Genomic DNA, 10,272 nt, shown 5'->3' on the forward strand with positions numbered 1-10,272 from the left:
TGCTCAGCCATACTGACAGGCGCATGTCAGGAAAAGTTATGGAAACAGGAGGCTGTAATGTTTGTTGACAGCTATTCAATTTTCTTGGACATAAGTGAAAATGTTTGCATCAGAATTGATTATTATTACACCCCATAACTATATCAGCGCAGAATAATTGCACTGCATCTCATGTTTAGTCCACACATATTCTTTTTGAGAGATTGTACAGTCAGGTCGTATGATGTACAGAGTGCTTAAAGAGCAGCTGTCAGCCATACTATCTCAGAAAAAAAAAACACATATATAAATAGATAAACACTTGCTCTACTTTCATAACATATGTAGTGCACTGTCCACGTTTTGATTTTAGTGTTTTTTCTACAGTAAAAAAAAGAGAAAATCCTTCTTAGCATTTCCCATTTTAACTGTGGCTATTTTGAAGCCAATCCTGATGTCATTTCCTCCCTTACTCTCCTCTTTCTGATTGTGTATGCATTGCCCGTCCTCCACTATAGAAAGTGCATTGTCTCAGCATGAAAAATATTAGCCAATCAGAGAGGTGTAGGAGGGGAAAACATGAGTGAAAGAGGCTTCAGCTAATCAGGCTGCATTAGTTAAGTCTGAGGGGAAAGTAGAGAAGCAAAAAAGGACAACCCAGCATGCCCTGCAACTTCCTTTATGGGGCAATGTGCCAAATAAGAGTCAGGTAAACTGGGGAATGATCATTTATCAACAAGAAAAGTAATAGTGATTTTAACTTTTGGATTGCCTGGTTAGCATCCTTATTACTTGTTTACCAGATAAAAATAAAGAATTGATTTTATGCCCGACAGTTACACTTTAAGGTAGCCATGCATCATTTGATTTATGAGCTAGGGATGGTAGGAAATTTCTGTTGGATTGAAGATTTCTGATTTTCTGATCGGAAATAGGGTTTCCAAACAGGAACTCCGAACTTGTAGCAACTCGGATAGAGATGTGATTTGGGGTCTGTCGGATCCCAGATTTACTCTTGTGCGGGGCGCGCAGGCAGCATAGCACTAGTGCTATGAGGGCGCCCAGTGTCGAGCATCGGGTGCCGAAATAACCTGCTTCGCCCCATGCCAAGTAAACTTCCACCTGTCTGCAACTCCTAGCCTTCTCCGGTGTTGTCCGGTGTTCAAAGCGCGTGCCTGTACAACCTGGCACCGGTTGCTTGCTGGTAATGACTTCACACATGTGCCTTCTGCTACGTTGTATCACTCGCAGTGACTGTGGACACCAGAGGAAGAGGAATAAGGCTTTATGAGTAGGACTTGGGAAATAGGGAGTTTTGTGGAGTACCCAGTTGAAGAGTGACTTTACTGATTTTAATTTAATAATTAAAATGACTTGTATTGTACAATAATCACTTAAAATTACTTAATCAGTGTACTATTCACCTCCGTTGTGACCATGCACCCCCCAGCTCCTACATTGCCAACGGGTATGCTCCAGTCCAAGTGGGTGGATCCAACATACTTCGCATTCGCAGCCTAGTTTTTACAGGTCAAAGGTCGGTGACTTGGCCAAGGGCAGCCACTAACTTGTAGAGACAGTCGGAAATGCTGATTTCTGATTCCACCGAAATTCTGAATTTCAGTTTTCCGATTTCCCAGTAGTGTTTTGTTTTTTTGACATTTTTTGCATTCTCTGATTGGCCAATGCTTCCGAGTTCTGTAATTGGGCTGAAATTAGTGAGTCGCGGTAATGCGCTATTTCAGCAGAAATCCGATTTCCGTTTTCAGATTTCCGATTAGTGTTCTTTTGGTCATTTTCTGCATTCTCTGATTGGCCAATACTTCCAAGTTCAGTGATTAGGCTGAAATTCCTGAGTTGCTGTAATGCAGTGTTACCGTGGAAATCTGATTTCCTAATTCCGTTTTGCGAGTTCCAATTGGAAATAACAATTTCCAATCAGAAATGTGGAAATTTCAATGACGTGAAATCCGAATGAGCATCTCTATTAACGGGGCCTTTTTCAACACAATGGAGGGGCACGGGAGTGATCGGGAGCAGCAGTAAGCATCAGGACTAGTGATGGTCAAGTAGATGCAAATAACTTTGAGTTGATGTCAATTTATACACATTTTTATGCAAATGAATGCAGCTTGGAAATGAACCAATCAAATCCTGCTGAGGTAGAATTCGATTGGTTCATTTTCAAGCTGCATAAATTTGCATAAAATGTGCATAAATTTGCATCAACTCGAAGTTATTTGCATCTACTTGACCATCGCTAAGCAGGACTAATGCCCACGCATCAAAGTAGCCACCATTTTAACAGAGCACTTTGGCTGGGGTATCCTTTTTAAAGTGGTTTCGAGATGAACTTTTACTCATTGCATAATTGGGTTCCTTTCCTATTGTTTATAGGGCATTACTCAAGCCAGATACTTTTTTGTTTTAATACTGTCATTCCCTATAAACTAAACAAGCCACGCCCACAGGTTTTTAGAGAGCCAAGGCATTTTCAGACAGTTGCAAGGGCTCATGGGAGCTCAGTCTGGGCAGGAGGAGGGGGAGGTATTACTAGCCAGAGATTCCAGAGGCAAAGGGGAGGAGGAGGGGGGATTAGGTTTTTTCACAGGCTGAGTGCTCAAGATGCAGATGAGCTTGCCTCTGTGTAATGTTTACAAACAACATGGCTGCTGTCATTGTATCACGGGAAAAAATAATCATATTCTATTGAAGCTGTTTCCAGCTAGATTTGCTGTGTAAACTATCTAAACTTTATATAAGATATATAGACAAGTTACTTGTTATAGTTAGTTTTTCATCTCGGTCATGCCGTGCCTAAAAGCCCCCTACTCAAAAAATATAGATCTGCCTTCAAAACGAGATGTATCATGTACAACAGTTCTTTACGGATGGTGCATATACGACATTATATTATTGTTACCCTCTCTACAGCACCTGCCGCTCAGTCCATAGAGAAGGATTTATCTGAAGGTATTTAGTAAGTGAAGCACAAGGTCCACAACACGAATGTCAAGATTAATATTGGGTTTCGTCAGTTAGTAGGCATGGTCAGCTGAGCCAGGTTGAAGTATGAGTTGTCCATGTGTGCCTGAGCCCCGCCCCCTGTATCTGGCTGCGTCAGTCTTCGGAAATGGTGTTTGTCATTTAGAAATGTTATTATCTGATATTTAGAAGATGCCACCAGTTCATGGAAAAAAAAGTTTTACTAAGCTGAAATGAAAGGTCTAGCGGAGCTCGGAACTGACATTATTACCTCCTTTCATCTTACGATTTTCCTTAAATTACGGTGGAATCGTTAAACTGGATAATCACAACCAGATTTATCTGGCTGTAATAGGTTTTAATTTGGCTAAATTATCTATATTTCTTTTTCAGATCTTGTCTCTTTGCTCCCTCGCTGCTTCCTGCGTTATTAGTCGCCTTCATTGATTCATGTTTGGCCCCGTTAGGAACGCTTAAAGATCCTGATTCAACCTGCCTCTCCTATCGTATTAAAGAGGAGTCACTCCGACAGCCCCAGCTGTAATCCTCACATTCATACAGGTAGCAATGATGACGGCCAGCAAAAGAACGAAAACTCATTCTGATTATTTTTTGTTGTTAAAGGGATATGGAGGAGCTAAAAAACACAATTTGTACTTACCTGGGGCTTCCTCCAGCCCACCGTAGGCCGCAATGTCCCCCAGCGTCCTGGCTCTTCTCCCGGTCCCGCTGGCAGCTCCGTTAATCGGCGACTTCAACCTGAAGTCGCCAGTATGAGTCCCCGCCGCGCATGTTATGCATCATCACGCCGGCCTTAGTTGCCGATTAACGTAGCCGCCAGCAGGACCGGGAGAGGAGCCAGGAGGATGCCGGGTGACCTCGCAGCCTACGATGGGCTGGAGGAAGCCCCAGGTAAGTACTAATTGTGTTTTTTTAAGGTGCTCAGTGTCCCTTTAAAATTTTAGATGGTTTGTATTAGCATTCACATCGGCAAAATGGTTTAAAGGATACACCTTTAAAGGGTACTTGAAGTGACATTTGACATGATGAGATAGACATGTGTATGTACAGTGCCTAGCACACTAATAACTATGCTGTGTTCCTTTTTTTCTTTCTCTGTCTGAAAGAGTTAAATATCAGGTATGTAAGTGGCTGACTCAATCCTGACAGGAAGGGACTTCAGTGTGACCCTCACTGATAAGAAATTCCCCTTTTTATCTCTTGCTCTCAGAAGCCATTTTCTGCTAGGAAAGTGTTTTATAGTTGGAATTTCTTATCAGTGAGGGTCACTTCCTGTCTGAGTTAAGACTGAGTCAGCCACTTGCATACCTGATATTTAACTCTTTTAGACAGAGAAAGAAAAAAAGGAACACAGCCCAGTTATTAGTGTGCTAGGCACTGTACATACACATGTCTATCTCATCATGTCACATGTCACTTCGGGTATCCTTTAAATAGGAACTCCAGTAAAAATAACGTAACAAAAATAAATGCTTAATTTTTACAATAATTATGTATACAGTAAATGATTTAGTCAGTGTTTGACCATTATAAAATCTTTCCTCTCCCTGATTTACATTCAGACATTTATCACATGGTGACATCTTTATTGCTGGCAGGTGATGTCACTGGTGGGAGATGCTGCTTGCTTTTTTGGCAGTTGGAAACAGCTGTTATTTCACACAATGATCCGTTTGTGAAAAGGTAAAGATTTCTTATGGGAAAAGGCAGGCCCGATTTACCTCACAGGAGCCTATAGGCACTGATGTCCTGGCACCTTAGGGCCCGTTCAGACTGCAAAACGCGGACGGCCACGCATGCAGAACGCATCGTGTACGAACGCACGCCATCCGCGTTCGTATGCGTTGCGTGGCTGATCCCATCACTGAAAAGTGAATGGGACAGCCGTGCATTTTTGTAAAATCTGCGTGCAGCATGCGTTCCCGGACCGCACAGGTCCGGAACGCATGCAGTGTGAACATCAGACAGTGCACTCTGTGCACTGTCTGATGTCGTGTGTGTCGGGCCACCCGCACGCGTTTCCAAAACGCGGCTGGAAACGCGTGCAGTCTGAACGGGCCCTAAGACTTTGTTCTCCACGAACCAACAAACCCTGCTGAACCTCACCGCAAGTGTGCTGACTGACCAAGCTGTCACTTCTCCTTTACTTCCCTAGCCCGTCATAGGTAGCTACAGGTGCCCCTTAGTATTATGTAGCCAGAAGCACCCTCAATATTAAGTAGCTAGAGGTTCCCCCAAGCATTAGATCGCTAGAGGAACCTCAGTATTAAGTAGCAAGAGGTGTCCCTGGCTAAAGGGAAATCTCATCAATGGAATGCAGAGACCTGGGTGAGTAACCTCTCATTTACACTTTCCTTAGGACTCTGCATAGGGGAGGAGGGAGGGAGGCGCTCAGGGAGGGAAGAGAGACGCCTTTCCATCATCAGGCGCCTCTAGGCACGTGCCTTCAAGCCTTATGGTAAATCCGGCCCTGGGAAAGGGGGTAACAGCTACTGATTGGGATGAAGTTCAATTCTTGGTCACGGTTTCTCTTTAAAGCTGTTATTAATGGTCATTTCATCCTTCCTCCATTATGTTCGTCATCATTAGGTATAAATGCCGATTTCCGATTCCGCAGACATTTCCACCAATGGCGATTACCGATTCTGCAAATTTCTGCAGATTTTTGATTTCTGAGTTCCGATTTCCAAGGAGTCTAACTTTTTCATTTTTTTTGCATTGTCTGATCGGCCAAATACTTCTGAGTTGTCTCGGTAATATTGGACAAATCACAGAATGCAGAATTTTAGTGCGGTAATCTAATTACCACGACAATTTTAGGCCAATCAATCACAAGACTCAGGAATACTTGAATATCCGAGTCTATTGATTGGTTTAAAATCACTGCGTAATCAGTCGGAAGTGCAGAAATTTCCATTCCGCGGAATCCAAACGAGCATCCCTGTTCAACATCACTTTGTTGGAAAACAGGAAAAGGAGTTGTCCAAAAATATATAATGTACCGTATATCCCCATGCATAAGACCCTACGCCCAGTATTTGGGCTAAAAAATAGGCCAAAAGCCACCACCTGCCGATTAGCTGTCCTCCCAATGTAGCACCCAACTCACCATGCAGAGCACGTGTTGGAGAGTGCCCACGGAAGCATATCTACCTCTTCTTGCTTCAGCTCCCTGGCAAGCATGGGCTCACGAGTAGTTACGAGTCCCTAAGGACTCCAATTTGTGATTTAAATGAAGCTTAATTGCCTTAGGTGTGCAGCTGGATCTGAAGGGGTTAGTTACCCATAAGTCCGTCGTCCTCCCTGCCCTCCAAACAGCTTGCACGTGTGTTATTGGACACGTGGTAAGCCTCACTACGCGCACTTCCTCCTTCAAGCTGGAAGGAGGAAGTGCGCGGTGGTGATCAAGCTCAATGTCATGTGACTGCAGTGAATCTCCAGGTTTGCTGTCATGTGACCCCAGTGAAGCTCCAAGCTCAATGTCATGTGACCCCAGTGAAGCTCCAGGCTCACTGTCATGTGACTGCAGTGAGCCTGGAGCTGTAGCCTTTAGTGGCCAGTTCAGAAGCTGCTGAGTAGAGATGGAGAATCAAAAGGGAGCAAGGACAGGTAGGTACGCATTCATCAGCACACTCTGCATAGAGAGGCCTTGCTCTTGGCATATCACCTGTGGATAAGCCACATCCCTACTTTTCACCTGTAATTTGGGTGTAAAAAAGTTGGGTTTATCTGTGGTAATATACGGTAATTAAAACCCATTCAAAAGAGGCAAGTATTGGCTAGCCTGAATAAAGCAGACAACCAATATGGCCAAAAAACTATTTATTGAGCACTAGTGACCTTAGCCCGTTTAAAAATGGCTCTAGGTCTGTCATGACCAACGCACGTGCGTGCACCCCGTCCATCCTGCTCCTGTCCCAGGCGCATTATCAAACAACGCACTGCGTGACAGTAAATCTTGCATCATCAGGAGAATACAGTCCCTGTGTCTGCTGTGAATAGAGGCAGGAGCCACAAATAAATAAAAACAGTAGCCACAAATAAAAAGAGCATCTACCCGTTTTCATTCCGGCAGCTTAGCCTTTAATTGACTTTGTAGTGAGAGGGAAATTGAGGCTGTCATATTTGAAGCTCTCCTGTACTGCCATTATTGAAGTTGCCCCCCCCCCCCCCCCCCCCGAAAAAAACCCCACCACACAAGTCACCTATTCCTGGATCCCTTTGCTGCCTTTTCAGCCTTGTCAGCCCTCCCGTTCTGCAAAGTGTCCCCCGTGTCTGCTGGCATCTTCACCACTGTGGTGCTGACCCAGAAGTAACCCAAATGTACTTCCGGGTCCGCGCCATAGCAGTCGAGATGCCGGCTGACACGAGAAGATACGGCAGCGGAACAGGAATGTTGGCAAAGTGGAAAATATTACAAAGGGATCCAGGAGTGGGTGAGATGTGCGGCAAAGCTTTTTTTTTTTTTTTGCAGGTCTTAAAACGTCAGTGGCGCCAGGAGGTGTGATGGGGAGGATAACTGCTATTTCCTCCACGCCCATATTTGACGTTCTATTCAGTCGAAGATTTCGGCTGACTTAAACAGGGACCCCTTAATTTATTAAACAAACCCCCTCTGGGTTCAGGAGTACTTTAATTCAGAATGAACCCATGTTACAGATCAGTGATCCGATTATACGACTGATAAAAGCGTGTGAGAGGCAGGTCCACTTTAGCTGCAGGCTGCACAGGTCTAATCTAAACTGCCTAATAAGTGAATCTTCTTAAACTGGCGACTTGTGTTTCCACCAAATCTGTTTCTCTCAACCGTCGGCAGAGTTGTACCGTGATAAGCACTGATAATGACTTTTCTTCTTAGGTCACGGTTCCCGTTGGAGGATACGGCCTGGTTAGCTTTGCTTATTTTACAAACTGCGCTGCCAACAGGCCGTTTTCTTGCCGTCTCGAGTCTGTTTTCTATACTGATTTCAAATGAGCCAGATGGCAGAGTTGGATTTCCAGCTGAACTAACATCCTCTGAGTTATGAATGATGGCGGAGTCTGCGGCCGCTCGAACCAGATTCTTCTGATGGACAAATCAGTCTTCTCAAACCCAGGAAGCCACATCTGGGGCTCCGTGCAGCCATCCTGAGTGAGATTACGCAAATATTGGGGCGTTATTAGGACTGAAACACTTGCCCACTGGTATTTTTCAGCCAATTAAAAGATCCCCTGAAAACCTGAAGTTCTGCTATACTGGGCCTGACTCACTAAGGTTGGACAACTTTAGTAATCCAGCAGTCCTGAAGACCCTCTTAGCGGCCTGGGACTGGGCCACATTTTGGAGGTAATTGTGTTTCAAATTAGCCAATGGGAGTAAACATGCTAATTAGATCACTACCCAAGTTGCATTTGGCCCGATTCAATTCACCTTCCCTCCAAGTCCTCTCCCAGGTGACACTTTCACATCTTATCAATAAAGACTTGGAGGGAAAGTGAATTGTGGAGGGAAGGTAAATTGGATCGAAAAATGCATCTATTAATGGCCGATTCATGGTTTTTCCATTGTCTGATGAAGCAGGGGAGAATCGCTGTGAAACGCATAAATGTTTAACTAACTTTAGATTAAAACCGAATGAATTGTCACCGCTTGTCTGCATGCACACGCGCTAGCCTTAGCCTTACTTATCTAGAAATGCAGGTGAAGCTGGAACAATGTTTGGGACAACCAATCTCGGCATACACAGGAGATCTCTGCCTACTGCTGGATTGCCAGAGCCCGTTCCCCGGCCACTAAAAGGGCCTCATACATACAATGGTTGTTCCAAGCAAACAGACCACCAATCTAGGTGAGACCTGTTTACTCGGCCAGTCCCTTTACATAGGAAGTAAGGCATATTTTTATGGCTTTGTATGCCTCACTCGGAGCAGGATCGTTAACAAGCCAACATGGGAAAGTGCCTGGGGCATAGTCAGTATCAAGGGGCCCAATGCTGGCTTCCCAGGCCCACCTCCCACCTCAGCTTACCAAAAGGATCAAAAAGGACAGCCAAAGTTACTTCCTTGCCTAGGGCCCCAATTAAGGTTAATCCTTCTCTGGTCTCACTGTATGAGTGCAGGTGCGATGCAACTTTTTGGCAATGTTGTGGTGCAGCAGATTCCACATGGTGTGTGAGGAGCCTAGAACGTTTTTGTATGCAGTGGCATAGTGAAAGGGGATGCAAAGATTGCGAATGCACCGGGCCCTTGGACCAGAGGGGCTCCACTAGGGACCCACCTTCATCCATCTTATTAACTTTGCATTGGTGCTATGCTGATCATTAACACCTCTATATGTTTATTGAATAGTGGTAATCCTTAACAATCTATTTTCGTACTATGATTACACCTCTCTGACACTGCACATGCCCTTGGTAGGTGTTGGGGCTTCCTGTCAATCAAATGCTTGGGGCCCAAGCTCTGTTGGTATGGTTTTAATAGCTGTAAAAAATATGAAACATATTAAAAAAATAATTTAGTAAAGGGCCCCCTGAACCAGGGCAGTGATCCCCTTTTCACGCTCGCCCGTAGACATGGGCCAAGTTGGCCTGTTTCTTGCATGTATACCTGGCAGCAGAGGCAGCAGCAGTTCCCTTCCATGAATCACTTGGAGAAGCGAAGGGCGTACAAGAAACGCAAAGCCTTCTGTAATGAGTTCCAGACAGGAACACACAAGACATCGCTGTGAGATGTAAGCTGTCATTATGTATGATTACACCACTTATTACATGTCGATCAGTGTTACACTGATCGAAACGCTGAAACGGCAGTATTAAAGATGTGTTGCTACATCTGTTTTCAGGCAATGTACATTTATCATTATTTATTCATAACTTGCTGGTTATTATAGTTGTCACTGCTCAATAATAGAGAGAGGCTCTGTAAGAAGAATGTTTAGTGTACCTCATAACTGCGCCATCAGCGAAAGAAACACAAAGAGAGAAAGAAGAAAAGGAGAAGAAAAGTTTGCGTTCAAGTTGTATACAATAGGCCTATAGCTCTACAGTTGCAAAACTACAATACCCAGCATTCTCTGCGTTTTAGGGCGGGATCACACAGGCTTCTGTGTGGCGGAACACATGACATTTTCAGTGGGCAACGAAAGTAATCAAGCCCTGTTTAATTCAAATGAATTCAAATGAATAGAAGTGGTTTTGAAAGAAAACCTGTAACTAAAAAAAGTTCCCCTAGGGGGTACTCACCTCGGGTGAGGGAAGCCTCCGGATCCTACGGAGGCTTCCCCAGTTCTCCTGTGTCCCACGGTGGTCT

The 10,272-nt window shown here is 44.4% G+C and overlaps 1 long non-coding RNA gene across 1 annotated transcript in view; it reads left to right on the top strand.

Moving 5' to 3' along the window:
- LOC137519147 (uncharacterized) overlaps positions 1-8,200 on the top strand; it is an 82,883-nt gene extending 74,683 nt beyond the window's left edge. Inside the window, exons 3-4 of the long non-coding RNA XR_011020973.1 lie at positions 3,358-3,525; positions 7,844-8,200. This is a non-coding gene — a long non-coding RNA (uncharacterized lncRNA). The remainder of the gene's footprint in view (positions 1-3,357; positions 3,526-7,843) is intronic.
- Positions 8,201-10,272: the final 2,072 nt, after the last annotated feature.

This window comes from Hyperolius riggenbachi, chromosome 5 (genome assembly GCF_040937935.1).
Source record: "Hyperolius riggenbachi isolate aHypRig1 chromosome 5, aHypRig1.pri, whole genome shotgun sequence".
In the NCBI taxonomy this organism is placed as follows: domain Eukaryota; kingdom Metazoa; phylum Chordata; class Amphibia; order Anura; family Hyperoliidae; genus Hyperolius; species Hyperolius riggenbachi.